This window comes from Microcaecilia unicolor, chromosome 8 (genome assembly GCF_901765095.1).
Source record: "Microcaecilia unicolor chromosome 8, aMicUni1.1, whole genome shotgun sequence".
NCBI lineage: Eukaryota > Metazoa > Chordata > Amphibia > Gymnophiona > Siphonopidae > Microcaecilia > Microcaecilia unicolor.
This window is the reverse complement of record NC_044038.1, coordinates 100,104,287-100,119,697: the sequence shown is the minus strand read 5'-3', so window position 1 is coordinate 100,119,697 and position 15,411 is coordinate 100,104,287. Positions and strand designations below refer to the sequence as shown.

Genomic DNA, 15,411 nt, shown 5'->3' with positions numbered 1-15,411 from the left:
GCACATCAGCCCTTCCAGAATCCCCGGAAGGATGGCTCGGAGGCACTCGTCCAGGCCCGCTGTCGGGAAAGACGAAGGGGCCGGTAGGGGTGTCGGTGCCGGAAGCTGCTCGGGTCCAGGAGACTGCACCGAAGTGCTGGCACCCTGACGTGCTGATACCTCCACGACAGAGGGGGACCTCTCCTCTCGACGCTGCCGCTTCCTCGGCATCGACTCATCCCTGGCGCCGGGAGCTGGATGCGTCGTGGGCGACCGATGACGGTGCTTCTTCGCCTTTTTACGGTGCCCATCATCGGCGCTCGGTGGAACAGAAGAGGAGGAGGTGGATCCCCCTCGGCCTCGAGGAATCGGGTCCGACAGGGTTCGGTCCCGAGGGCCCTGGGTAGAGGGAGTGACCGGGGCCGATTGCCCACGCGGCCTCTCACCCCTGCCGTCTCCGGAGAGCCGGTGGGCCGACGGGACCTGTGTTCCTGGGGTCGATGCCGTCGGTGCCAATTTCGTGGACATCGATACCGGTACTGAAGATCCGGCCGTCGATACCGATGCCGTCGAAGTCGACGTCGAGGGGCCGGCGCAAGTTCCAAAAAGACGGTCCCGAAGAACTTGCCTCGCTACTTGTGTCCATTTCCGGAGACCGAGACACAAAGTGCACGTCTTGGTATCGTGCTCCGGCCCGAGGCACTGGAGGCACCAAGCGTGGGTGTCGGTCTGCGAGATATGCCAGCTGCACCGACCACACTTTTTAAATCCACTCGGGACCTTCGAGGACATCGATGGAAAAATCGCGTCGGCGAAGTCAAAGTCGTCGATGGTGGCGGTAAAAATCACACCTCGAAAATAAATCGACTGCAGACGCCCCCGCTAAAAGACGAGGGAAAAACAAAGTAAGCATTTTTTTTTTTTACTCAAATGAAAAAAGAGAAAAACAGAGAACGCGAAGAGAAAAAAGTTTGCGGCAAAAGCGCGATCCGGTTTCCGGGGCTGACAGAGAGAGAGACGAACGCGGCTCTCTCCAGCGCGGAAAAGAAAAGACTGAGTGGGAACGGTCGCGCACGGGCGGGAAGGCGGCCGCGCATGCGCGGTGGGCGTGCCCTGCGTGCAGGACTGCCCGCAAAGTTTTCTTCCGGTTGGTGGGGGCTGCCGTGGACGTCAACCCAGTCGTGAGAACAAGTAGCCTGCTTGTCCTCGGAGAACCCTAGTAACCCTAGTAGCGTTCTAGAAATGTTAAGAAGTAGTAGTAGTAGTAGTAGTAAAAAAAGGAATGGTCAGCAGGATACAAGATGTGATAGTGCCTCTATATAACACTTTGGTGAGACCAGTGGCGTACCAAGGGGGGGAGGTGGGGGCGGTCCGCCCCGGGTGCACGCCGCTGGGGGGGTGCCGCGCGCCTTTTCGGCTCTTCGTTTTCATGCTCCCTTTGCCCCGGAACAGGTTTCTTTCGCCAGGGGATCGGGGGGGGGGGGGTTCGCCGGTGGGGGGGGGGGCGATCCGCCCCCTGGGTGTCAGCCCCCCTAGGAACGCCACTGGGTGAGACCCCTTTTTAGTACTATGTACAATTCTGGAGACCACATGTTCAAAACAACATAAACAGAATAGAGTCAATCCAAAGGGCGGCTACTAAAATGGTCAGTGGTGTTCATCATCTACTGCATGGGGACAGACTTAAAGATCTCAATATATATACTTTTAAAGAAAGACTGCAGAGGGGAGATATGATAGAGACAGATAAATACCTCCATGACATACATGCACAGGAGGTGTGTCACTTTCAATTGAAAGGAAGCACTGGAACGAGGGGACATAGGAAGAAGGTGAAAGGGGACAGACTCAGGACCAACCTAAGGAAATAGTTCTTTATGGAAATTATGTCAAATGCATGGAATGGTCTCTCAATGGATGTGATGGAGAGAAAGATTGTATCTGAATTCAAAAAAGCCTGAGCAGACTGGATAGGGCATATGGAGGGGCATTTTCGACCGGGGACGCCCATCTCTAAGGGCACCCATCTCCGAGGACGGCACCACAAAGGGCAGGGCCGACCGTATTTTCGAACGAAATGGGCGTTCATCTTTCGATTAGATAATACGGTTGGGACCGGCCAAATGTCAGAGATGGCTGGGTTTGAGATAGCCGGCATCGGTTTTCGCTGATAATGGAAACCGAAGCCGGCCATCTCAAACCCGGCCAAATCCAAGGCATTTGGTCATGGGAGGGGCTAGCATTTGTAGTGCACTGGTCCTCCTGACATGCCAGGACACCAACCGGGCACCCTAGGGGGCACTGCACTGGACTTCAGAAATTGTTCCCAGGTGCATAGCTCCCTTACCTTGGGTGCTGAGCCCCCCAAATCCCCCCCAAACCCACTCCCCACATAGCCCTTACGGGTGAAAGGGGGCACCTACATGAGGGTACAGTGGGTTTCGGGTGGGTTTTGAAGGGCTCCAATTTTCCACCACAAGTGTAACAGGTGTGGGGGCTGGGTCCACCTGCCTGAAGTCCACTGCACCCACAAAAACTGCTCCAGGGACCTATATACTGCTGCGATGGACCTGAGGCTTGAGGCTGACATAGAGGCTGGCAAAAAAAGTTTTTAAAGTTGTTTTTTTGAGGGTGGGAGGGGGTTAGTGACCACTGGGGGAGTCAGGGGAGGTGATCCCCGATTCCCTCCGGTGGTCTTCTGGTCAGTTCAGGCACTTTTTTGGGACTTGGATCTGAAAAAAAAGGGACCAAATAAAGTGGACCAAATTCTCGCCAGGAACGCCCTTCTTTTTTCCATTATCAGCCAAGGGCGCCCATCTCTTAAGCACGCCCCAGCACGCCCCTGTCACGCCTTTGCTACCCTTCTGACATGCCCCCTTGAAGTTTGGCCGGCTCCTCGATGGACTGCAGTTGAGGCCGGCCAAAATTGGATTTCGAATATGCCAATTTCGCCGGCCTTGAGAGATGGCCAGCCATCTCCCGATTTGTGTCGGAAGATGGCTGGCCTTCTCTTTCGAAAATAAGCTAGATGGTCTTTATCTGTCGTAATTTTCTATGTTTCTATGGTGGGACACTGCTTTCCTATGGACTTAAAAAGCAGCAAATGAACCACCAATTCCCATTCACAAAATTAGAGAATAATAGGGCTCGATGAGATTTCTAGATATCATTTCACCAATCTACATATAGTAATATAGTAACAAAGGTAAATGGCAGAAGATAAAGACAACAGATCAGTCCAGTCTCCCTAACAAGGCGACTGGAGTTGTACCTACTCCATGCAGGTTTACACCCCTCTGTGTTCTGTTCAAATTATAAAGGTCCTTTACATTTTGCTTTGATTCCATGCTCTTCCTATATAGGGATTCTCTGTGTTAATACCCCTATACAGGTCAAGGGTGAGGCTGCACTTGGAGTATTGTGATCAGTTTTGGAGGCTGTATCTTGTGAAGGACATAAGATGCCCTTCTGTCTGTAGCTATTAGTGGTAGCACATTTAAATACTGTACACCATCTTGGGTGAATCTCCTCCTATAGGCAGTTAATAAATCCCAATCAATCAATCAATCAATAAAAGTCATGTTTGGCAGTACTTAGGTTCAGATGCATTTACTCTAGGTGGTGTAAATACTACAGAACATTTCTTATAAAATTCTGACCATGGCTGTTGCTGAGTACCAGAGTATAGAGGTGACAGCTGCCATTATCTGGAAAGTGGCAACGTTTAACACTATTATTTGGACAACTAGGATAAATTAGGACAGCTCTTCTGTAGTCCTAAGTCATCCAGAGGGTTATCCATATAGAAGCACTGAATATCACTGGTATATCTGCTGCTCTTCCTGGGTTCTGTCATCTGACTGTCCCTGCACTAATCACATGGTGCCAATCAGTGTGCAATGGTTCTCATTGACATTATCCAGGTAATGCACCTGAAATTCACTGATGGGCCCATCAGTGGCATTTATCCAGATAATAAGGTTCAAAGGGGTTATAACTAAAGGCATAACTATTCATAAATTGTAAGAAAGCATCTTTTTCCATTGCTTACCATAATGAGGCCTCCCTTGTTCTGCAGGAGAGTAAGTGTGTAACCATACACTTCAACAGACACCATTTTGGTGACTGTTACTTTTCCATTGCCATACTTGTCATTTTCTACATTGATGGCAAAGGGCACCAGATTGCTGTTTGTAGTAATTGTCTTTGTCAGGGTGTATGTACATGCACCTTGGAAGTCAAAGGCCAGGCCATCAAAGGTCAGGTAATGTGGGTCACCAGCAGCTTGGCATGTAGCAGAGCCAATCGGTTGGCATTTCTGGATGCCATCTATCACTTTGCACTCCTCATTTTTGCTACAAGAGAAGGCTATACATTCAACGACTCCACCAGCTTTGCAGGTACATTGTTGGTTACACAAGCCATTGGGGAAGAACACTTCTCCGGATATGTAGTAAAGGCCATTATATAAGCATCCACACTGAGCCATGGGAACACACTGACCACCACTGAAGACAAAACCTTCATCACAAATGCATCCTTCTTTGCAGGCAGCACTGCATTCAATTGGAGCCAATAGGCTAGCACATGTAGGGGCACAGCCACTGGTGCATACCTCATAATGGCTGTTTTTAGGGCAGTTTGAACCTACAATCAGAGAAGAAACACATTATAGGCATGTCTAAAGTGTTTTACCCAGCAACAGGATTATGGTTATATCTAAAATATATGTCTAATGGGAAAACACATCTGCTATTAGAATTCAAGAATACATAAGTAAAACAGGAATACATTTTAGTGTTTGGAGAAGCCAGGGTTAAGAGATAGGTAAAGTTTGCTGTGTTGTCTTAGGAAAGGAAAATGAGTGGGCATGGTCATGGTGCTTTTACTTGCTATCCTTTTCTACATTTCAGACTTTCACTTGCCATTTTTAATTCCCTCTCTATAAAACTAAACCTTTTGAGCAGGCCACATGTAGATAAGCATGACTTCCAGGTCAAATCAGTTTCTAAGTGCCTTGAATATGGTTACTTTCAAAATATCAGACATAAGCTTTTTGCTAAAGACTGCCTGTGAGTGTTAGCTCCCTGCAAAAACGAATAGCTTTAAATAAATGAAACCTCAACTGCCCATGGAGACAGTACATAGTAGCCAGCCTGAATTGGGCTTCTATCACAGGTTTCAGTTGGTGTTTCTGAAAAAAAAAGATCACAGAAAACAACTCTCAAAAACAAAGATAGAAAAAAAAAACTATGTTCCCAAAAGAACCGAACAGCCAACCATACACTAATGCAGATAAGCTAACACTCCAAAAGACATTAACTGCACTCAAAAAATACCCCAAATTTCAAGAGCAAATAGCAATTCAAAAAAACCATGTGCACAATACACATCTACACAGCTAGCGCGGGGCTACTCCGTGTTCAGTCATCATTCAGCTCGATATCTTTTAGCAAAAAAGCACAATGGATGCAAATCCTCGACACGGGGTCCCCCTGTTTCATATTCTTCAGGAGGAGAGGCTGAGCATTGTCACAATGCTATATTGACTTTTTAAAATAATATCTTAAACTGTACTGTATGCAGGAAACTGAAGCATAGTATAATGTCAGTCGCTAATTGAGAGCTTCCTCCATTATGTACCATAAGAATTCATCTTTCAATGTCCTTTTATTTTCTGGCATCATAATATAATTTGGGGTCCTTTTACTAAGGCACGCTAACAAATTTAGTGCACGCTAACAATTAGCATGTGCTAAATATTAAGATGTCCATAATAAAATACAATAGGCATCTTAACATTTAGTGTGCACTAAATCTGTTAGTGTGCCTTAGTAAAAGGACCCCTTAATGATCACGCAGAAATTTAAAAAGCAGTGGAGGATCTTTGAAGCATTAAAATCATAGTTAGGATATAAATAAAATGAGCTTTTATTTACAAATCATTTAACGCAATAGGGTGAAATTAACTTTGGATAGGGTTAGGTGAGGCATTTATTATTTATTGTTTTTCTATTTTAACTGCATTTTCGTTTTCACCATTGTATTTATGTTTTCTGTGCTCCATTAGTTATTTTTTTAAGTAAGACAATATAAAATTAAATAAAAATAAATAAGATTACTCACTACAAAATTTGTCAGACCTCCATTCATAGATAGTTACACCAGCATCTTGGCAAGCCATTGCATAACTGGATATTACTTGGCATATGGCTTCTTGGCGTCCTTTGTAAAAGCAATAGTCATACACACAGTCCTTGAAAGTGCCCTCAGGATTTATTGTGGCATGACATTGTCTGAAGGGGCCATTATTGTCCAAGAGGATTCCACACTCTCTTTTGCTTTGTCTCTGGTGGCTTTCAGTTGTTGCAATATCTGAGCAATCTCCCATGTCTACCTCTGTGCACCCAGGGATATCTTTCACCTTCCAGCTGTTTCCAAAGGTGGTTGAGTCTGTTGTAGTTTTTCCGTTCTTCATGGTTAGGTCATTCCTGCTGTCTCCATTGAAATCTCCGCAGAGACCACCAACTGCCCCAGCGTAAGTGCTTGGGATGGTTACTGAAACTCGAGCTTTAAAGTTGAAGGTAATTCTCAGGCCAACTTTGGTCTGTAATATTGCATTATATCCTTGTTTGTAGACAGAGATTTTTCTGTCCTCGGTGCTGTATGGCAGATTGGCCAGCAATCCATTCACCTGTATAAAATTGCATTGCAAAACTTGGAGTTCATCAATAGGTAAGGTTATACATCTGTGTTCCAACCAAGACCAATTAAGGGCAGTTTCCAAAACTATAAAGTATTAGAGCTTATTTACTGATGACATTGATTGAGGAATGAGCAACCTTTGCAATGATTTTTCTGACTGAGTGATAGTAGGTTTAAAACTAAAAACTAGGGGCCATATTAAGATATTGCAGTTAACACATGCTAAGTACCAAAGTTAACCCACGATAGCTGCTGTTGGGAATATTGGGAACTCAATTGCTGTTCTACTGACAGACTTAGTAAAGGTAATAACCTTTACTAAGTCTGTCAGTAGAACAGCAATTGAGTTCTTAGATATATGGGTTTCTAAACAAGGAACAAGCCTATCTAATACGTTATACCGTAAACTAATTAATCGCAATACACTGTTGCAGTTTGGAAGTTTTCATCCGTACCATCTGAAATATAGTTTACCCATTAGCCAGTTATTGAGGGCTAGACATGTTTGCTCCACCATACAAGAATTCAAAAGAGAAGCGAAGGATCTACAAGACAGATTTTTACAAAGGGGTTATCCGAAGTCAGCTGTCAAAAAAGCTTACTTTAGAGCTCAGTTCGCCCAAAGATCATTACTGCTAAGTGACAATAACATAGAGGACCAAGATAGACTAACATGTGTACTCCCGTTTACTGCAATGGCCCAGAAAGTAGTCCAGGTGATGAGAACTCACTGGCACATAGTTCAACTATACCCGTGTTTCCAGGAATTCCCCTTGATATCCTACATGAGGGGTAAAATGATTGGAGAATGGTTAGCACCTAATAAATTCCGAGAGCCTAAGGAGGGGGACACCACGGGGGAACATAATATATGTGGTAGATGTCAATGGTGTAGATTGGCAATAATGGGGATAGAGTGGTGCAACCAAATGGTAGGAAGATTAGGGTTCGAGATAGAACGGATTGTGACACGAGGAACGTGATTTATGCAATCAAATGACCTTGCAATTTAATATATGTGGGGAGGAGTTCTCGCCCTATTAAGATACGCTTAACGGAACATAAATCACATATTATCACAAAGAATATTCAGGCTCCTTTAGTGGAGCACTGGATACAACAACATCATATGGCGGAGGATATCAGATGGAGAATCTTGGAACACATGCAGATAGGAAAGGAAGGGGGGACAGTAAATAAGTTATTATATTTTAGAGAACAATGGTATATTTTTACATTGCAGTCTGTGATGCCCGTTGCTTATGTAAATAAGGTTGGTTCCATCCAATAGGGGGCTAAGACGAAGGTGGGTGATGTCAGGCTTGCTATACTATTAATAGTAAGAAACAAACGCGGTCGCCATCTTTGCGGGGGGATAATCCATTAATTATAGAGGAAAGGTGACGCTGAAGACGGCTAACGGTAAGAAAAATAGGGGAAAACAGCTAATGGGGGGGGTCATATGGGTTAGGAGGTTGGGTAACTCTATTGACAAACTGTTTTAACAATTTTGTACTTTTGTATTTTTATTTTCTATTCTTGTAGGGGTCAGTCCTTGAGACAGCCCAGAGCAAGGGAGAAACATGCATGTTGGATGACAACTATCCCCCAGTCTGACACATCTAAAAAAGATGAGTACTAGTTTTATAAGAATGAAAAATTAAAAATAGGAATTCAAAGTAAGAAAAAGTAGGTTATAATAAATACTAATATATATATATATATATATATATATATATATATATATATATTGTAAAGAGTATGTAGGCAGCTCTGGGGAACAGAAAGAAAAGAGGAGAGCAAGAAACTACAACTCCCCGCATGTCTCAGGGGAACCCTGGGCTAAGCAAGAATACCCCCGTTACAGGCAGGCATTTCCCAAGAAAGAACTAGAAACAAGGAACTACAACTCCCAGCATGCCCTTGGGGAACTTGGGGATAAGAGAAACTGTGTGCATTCCCATGAGTCACCAGAGGAGGGCCGCAGGGGAAGGAGTAAGGCTGATTCTCCAACCTGGTGGAAGAGGTGGTGGAACAAGTGGGTGGAGAAAGAAGGGACTCCAAAGAACTTTAATGAAGAAAAGGGTGAGCAGCTGGGAGAAGGGCGGGGTGAAGAGAATATGGATTGGGCTCCTGAGGAGAGAGCAGGGGAGAGTGAGCCTTGCCCTATGGAGTTGACTGAACCAGAGAACACCCTGGAAGAGCCGATGGACTTTTCAGCTCTGGCTCAGCGAAAGCCAAGGAGGTAGCGGGGCCAAGCCGGGTCAAGCGGGAGGAGGTCAGGTAGGAGTATGACTGACCAAGAGGGTGGGACCCTAGGCTTTGAGCCCGCGCAAAGCCATTACTGTGTTTAAAAGCTTGGCTAAAATTGAACTGTGCTTTGAAAGCCTAGCTGGACTGAGCTGTGTTTTAAAGCTTGGCTAAAATTGAACTGTGCTTTGAAAGCCTAGCTGGACCGAGCTGTGTTTTAAAGCTTGGCTAAAATTGAACTGTGCTTTGAAAGCCTAGCTGGACCGAGCTGTGTTTTGAAGCTTGGCTAAAATTGAACTGTGCTTTGAAAGCCTAGCTGGACTGAGCGGTGTTTTGAAGCTGGGCTAAAATTGAACTGTGCTTTGAAAACCTAGCGGTACTGTGCTGTGTGTTTTTTTTTTCTTTTTACCGCTACTCTCCAGGGGATCGGGAGAGAAAGCAGCGGTTGAAGCCTGCATGGTGTAGCAGTGTTTGTTATTTTGGGAGAGGGAATTGAAAAAACATACAGGAGTGTGTTTTTTTTTTTGTTGTTTGGTTTTTTTTTTGGAAGAGCTGCAACCCAGGAGAAAAGAGGATCCACTTTACAATTGGTGTCAGGAGTGGGATCGCTTTGCGGACCTGTCGCTCGAGGAGGCCAGGACCAGCCAGACAGAAAAGCCCGACGGAGGGGCCAAAGCTGAGAAAGGCGCAGACCCGTCTGGGGTTCCGGTAAGCGGGGCCTAGATTGGGGGAAATAAAGGGATCCTAGTAAAAGGGGAAAAATAAGTAGTGAAACCGCACTTGGAGGTGTCCTCTGTTTTTTTCCCCCCAGGAGTCGCTGTTCCAGAGCAGGGATGGACCCCAAGGAGATCTTCGCTTGGATGACGATGCAGTTCCAGAAACAGCAAGAACTGACAGCAAAGATGGTGGAGGACTCCTTGACTGCTGCACGAGAGCAGCAACAACCGGTGCTGAATATGCTCCAGGACCTTTTTCAGAGGGGGATCAATGCTCCAAGGGACGCTGGAGTCGGAACTACCGGACAGGGGCCCGGAGGAAGCGGTGCGGTAGGACCTTTATCCCTGAACTCACTTACATGGGGGAAGTTGTCTGAGCAGGATAATGTAGATGATTTCCTGACCGCATTCGAGAGGGTGGCGGTGGCCGCGGGATGGCCACAAGAGCAGTGGGCCATGCAGTTAGTGCCTTCCTTATCTGGGGAGGCTCTCAGAGCCTTTAGAGACTTGGCTCCTGGGGACGCTGCCAACTATGGGAGGTTGAGAGAGGCCATTAAAGACCGGTATGGACTGAGTACCCAGGCTTATAGGCGTAAGTTTCGGTCCACTAAATGGGAAAAGGGGGAAACCCCTAAAGCGGTGGCCACTAGATTGATGGACTTGGTAAAAAAATGGTTGGAACCGGATCGACACACCACCGGAGAGATTCTTCAGGAATTGGTAGTGGAGCAATTCCTGCAGGGCCTTCCCGGGGAGATTAGGGCAGGATTGGTCCAAAGGGGCTGTAAGATGGTCGAGGCCGTGACAGCCGGGTTGGAGTGTTACTTGGAAGCTCAACATTGGGGAGGACCCTACCTGGAGGAGGGGAAGTCCCGACCTCAGGGAGGCGGGGGTCTAAAAAGTGCCTGCTTTAAGACAGAACCCCAGGGAGGGAAGCCCGATTACAGCTGGGGGGGTAAGAAGCCAGTAGTGCCCGCAGGCCCGAAAAAAAAAGCTGCCTCCGGTGAAGGGAAGATGTGTTACAAGTGCGGGAAGGTTGGGCACTTTAGGAAGGATTGCCCAGGTCGAGAGGGATGGACCTCGCAGGTTGCCCAAGGGTTTAGGCCTCGGTATACTGCTAAGGTGGAGGTTGAGGGTTTACCGATTGTAGCCATGTTAGACTCCGGGGCAGACCAGTCCATGATCTCTAGGAGGTTATGGGAACAAATAAGAAAAAGGAGGATAGGAGGTAAGGATACCTATGAGGGAGCAGTGGCTATTCAATGTATACATGGGGCCAGTACTCGTTATACCCTCCATAGGGTTCACGTGAAGGGGCCCACAGGGGAGATAGAGATAGCCATTGCCGTTCTGCCCAGGCTGCCACAGGAGATGATTTTAGGAAGGGACTGGCCCCCCTTTACCGAGTGTATTAGTGAAAAAAGAGTGTTGGTCACTACCCGCTCTCAGGCTCGGCGAGACCCTGAGGCTGAGGAAGAGGGAATAGGAGGTATTTTTCCTTTTCAAGGGGAGGTCTTAGGGGAGCCGGGAAAAGAGAGAAAGGGGAAAGCTTTGAAAAAAAAGGAGCAGAGGGGCAGACGGGAGGCATTGGAGCAGGCAAAAAAAGAAAGTTATCTGCCAGTGGCCCCGAAAGAATTGAGGGAACAGTTTCCCCAGTTTCATAGGGAGCAGGCCACAGACCCTACTTTAGAATATGCCTGGGAAAGGGCACGCCAGGGGGAGGGCCGGGAGGCCCCTGGTTTCCTGATAGAAGGGGACATTCTGTATCGCAGGGTACCCAATTGGGAGAACTCGGAAGCTGGGAGACAGTTAGTGGTCCCCCAGGCTTTTCGTCCCCTAGTAGTAAGGCTCGCTCATGATCACCCTTTGGGGGGGCATAAGGGCTCCCAGGCTACCCTGACTCAGATATTGGGGCGGTTTTATTGGCCCGGAGTTTATGGGGAGGTGGAGAGGTATTGCAAGTCCTGCCCCAACTGTCAGAAGGTGGCAGACCGGCTACCGCCTAAGGCACCTTTAAAACCCCTTCCTAGAGTGGAACAACCGGGGAGAAGAATCGCAATGGATATTATTGGTCCGGTAACAAAATCTCAAAGAGGCTTCCTCTATGTTTTAGTGGTTATGGATATGGCCACTAGATACCCCTGGGCCATTCCTTTGAGAGGCATATCAGCGAAGGGCATTGCCAGGGAACTGATAAAAATCTTTTGTGAGGTGGGTTTCCCCCAGGAAGTTTTGACAGACAGGGGGTCCAACTTTATGTCAAGTACCTTAAGGCAAGTGTGGGAGGCTTTTGGGATACAACATATCCGTACAGCGGCCTACCATCCTCAAACTAATGGGATGGTGGAACGTTTTAATAGAACTTTAAAGGGTATGTTAAAAAAAGCGTTAGGCGAGGATAGGACAGGTTGGGACCAGCTGTTGCCCTTCGTGCTATATGCCTACAGGGAGAAGGTGCAAGACTCCTTAGGTGTGTCGCCGTATGAACTAATGTTTGGCCGGAGGCCCAGGGGAATTTTAGATATATTGCAGGAGCACTGGGTACCCCGGAAACACCCGATCAGTCAGTGGTCGAATATTTACAGGATCTGAGGGCCAGATTGGATAAGTTACAAGAATATTCCCAGGATAGGCTAGAACAGAGCCAAAATCAACAAAAGGAATATTATGATAAAGGTACTCGGGAAAGGGAGTTTGCAGTAGGAGATAGGGTCCTTATCCTAATCTCGGAGGATCCTCATAAGTTTGCCTCTAGGTGGAAGGGTCCCTGGGTGGTGAAGAAGAGACTGGGGCCTCTCACGTATGAGGTAGCGAACGAGAAGGGACGGGTCCAAACCTTCCATGTTAACCTGATGAAACCCTGGATAGCAAGGGTAGGCTTTCAGACCAGGGGGGAGGAAAAGGAGGGAGAGGAATTGGGACCGCAAATAAGAGATATTTTCAAGCCAGGGGAACCAGGGGTTAATCCCCGGTTGTCACAGGTACAAAAAAAAGAGATAGGAAGGCTCCTAAAAGGATTTGGAGATGTGTTGACGGCCTGCCCTGGGAATACTCACCTAGTGGAGCACGACATTATAACAGAAAGGGGTAAAGTAGTTCAGCAAAAGCCATATCGGCTGTCCCCCATGAAAAGGAGGGAGGTGATAAAACAGGTCCAGGAAATGTTAGACTTCGGGGTGATCGAAGAGTCAAATAGCCCCTGGTCAAGCCCAGTGGTGTTAGTACCAAAACCCGAAGGGGAGTGGAGATTCTGCATAGATTTCCGCCAGCTTAATAATATCTCTCAAGTAGATGCATATCCTATGCCCTATATTGAGGAGCTGGTGGACAGGCTAGGATCTGCACAATATCTCACCACCCTGGACTTGACAAAAGGGTACTGGCAGATTCCCCTTACGTCAGGGGCGCAAGCTAAGACCGCCTTTAGTACGCCCATAGGCCTGTACCAGTTCAAAAGATTGCCCTTTGGCCTTAATTCAGCAGCTGCAAGCTGCCAGAGATTGCTGGACAGGGTTCTCCGACCACATCAGGCATATGCCGCCGCCTATATGGATGATGTGGTAATACATAGTGGAGACTGGAACACCCATTTAAACCAGGTAGAGGCAGTGCTGCAGGCTTTTAGGGATGCAGGTCTCACCCTGAACCCCAAAAAATGTTATTTTGCGCAGTACCGGGTGAAGTATTTGGGGTATAATGTGGGAAGGGGAGAGGTCCGGCCCTTATTGAATAAGGTTAAAAGCATCCAAGAGTTTCCCAGACCAAACACCAAGAAACAATTGCATAGATTCCTGGGGATGGTAGGGTATTACCGCAGGTTCATCCCTCATTTTTCCGCAATGGCCACTCCCTTAACTGACATGCTGAGAGGGAAGAAGCCGGACCACTTGAGGTGGGGAACGGAGGAGTTGAGGGCATTTGAACAGATGCAGAGGGCCCTGTGCCAGGAACCTGTACTGAAGGCAGTTGATTTTGAAAAGCCCTTTGTCCTTCAAACAGATGCTTCAGGGAGGGGGTTAGGAGCAGTGCTATCCCAAGAGCATGAAGGGGAGGAACACCCAGTGCTCTACTTGAGCCGTAAGCTCCTGCCTCATGAGGAGCATTACTCCACCATAGAAAAGGAGTGTTTGGCCATACGATGGGCCGTGCAGGAGTGTAGTGTATATTTAGAAGGGAGAAAATTTAAGCTGGTAACGGACCATGCTCCCTTGAAATGGCTGAGTCTGATGAAGAATAATAATGGGAGACTAATGCGCTGGTACTTAGCGTTACAGCCTTTTCAATATTCCGTGGAGCATCGCCCCGGGCGATGTTTAGGAAATGTTGATGCCCTGTCCCGGGTAGAGGAAGAGAATGAGAAAGAATGGGGGGATAGAAGTTTAAGGGGGGGGGGGTATGTAAAGAGTATGTAGGCAGCTCTGGGGAGCAGAAAGAAAAGAGGAGAGCAAGAAACTACAACTCCCCGCATGTCTCAGGGGAACCCTGGGCTAAGCAAGAATACCCCCGTTACAGGCAGGCATTTCCCAAGAAAGAACTAGAAACAAGGAACTACAACTCCCAGCATGCCCTTGGGGAACTTGGGGATAAGAGAAACTGTGTGCATTCCCATGATTCACCAGAGGAGGGCCGCAGGGGAAGGAGTAAGGCTGATTCTCCAACCTGGTGGAAGAGGTGGTGGAACAAGTGGGTGGAGAAAGAAGGGACTCCAAAGAACTTTAATGAAGAAAAGGGTGAGCAGCTGGGAGAAGGGCGGGGTGAAGAGAATATGGATTGGGCTCCTGAGGAGAGAGCAGGGGAGAGTGAGCCTTGCCCTATGGAGTTGACTGAACCAGAGAACACCCTGGAAGAGCCGATGGACTTTTCAGCTCTGGCTCAGCGAAAGCCAAGGAGGTAGCGGGGCCAAGCCGGGTCAAGCGGGAGGAGGTCAGGTAGGAGTATGACTGACCAAGAGGGTGGGACCCTAGGCTTTGAGCCCGCGCAAAGCCATTACTGTGTTTAAAAGCTTGGCTAAAATTGAACTGTGCTTTGAAAGCCTAGCTGGACCGAGCTGTGTTTTGAAGCTTGGCTAAAATTGAACTGTGCTTTGAAAGCCTAGCTGGACTGAGCGGTGTTTTGAAGCTTGGCTAAAATTGAACTGTGCTTTGAAAACCTAGCGGTACTGTGCTGTGTGTTTTTTTTTCTTTTTACCGCTACTCTCCAGGGGATCGGGAGAGAAAGCAGCGGTTGAAGCCTGCACGGTGTAGCAGTGTTTGTTATTTTGGGAGAGGGAATTGAAAAAACATACAGGAGTGTTTTTTTTGTTGTTTGGTTTTTTTTTTGGAAGAGCTGCAACCCAGGAGAAAAGAGGATCCACTTTACAATATATATATATATATATATATATATATATAGTGAGCCGATGAAGAGGTGGGTGCTACATCTGTTGCCATGAAAGTTGGTTGGCAATGAGCACCGCTGAGGTCACTAAAAATTGGAGAAAGCATTGCTGAAACTAATGGATTGAAGTATTTGGATGATATAACAAATATACATTGGGAACCAATTGTTTGTATGAATGTTAAAATACACATTAAACACAGCATGACTTAGTAAATAGACACCTAACTGAGGGGTTTATTTACTCACATGTGACAATGTTTACAGGTTATAACATTTCTGTGAAATTTAGGGACTCTTTTACTAAAGTGCTGTAGGGTTTGCACTTACCACTCGTTTAAGGCAATGCTTAACATGCGGTAAATGCATATCCTGGGTGATAAAT

The 15,411-nt window shown here is 47.0% G+C and overlaps 1 pseudogene; it reads right to left on the bottom strand.

Moving 5' to 3' along the window:
* LOC115476806 overlaps window positions 1-15,411 on the bottom strand; it is a 638,208-nt pseudogene that overhangs the window by 138,687 nt on the left and 484,110 nt on the right.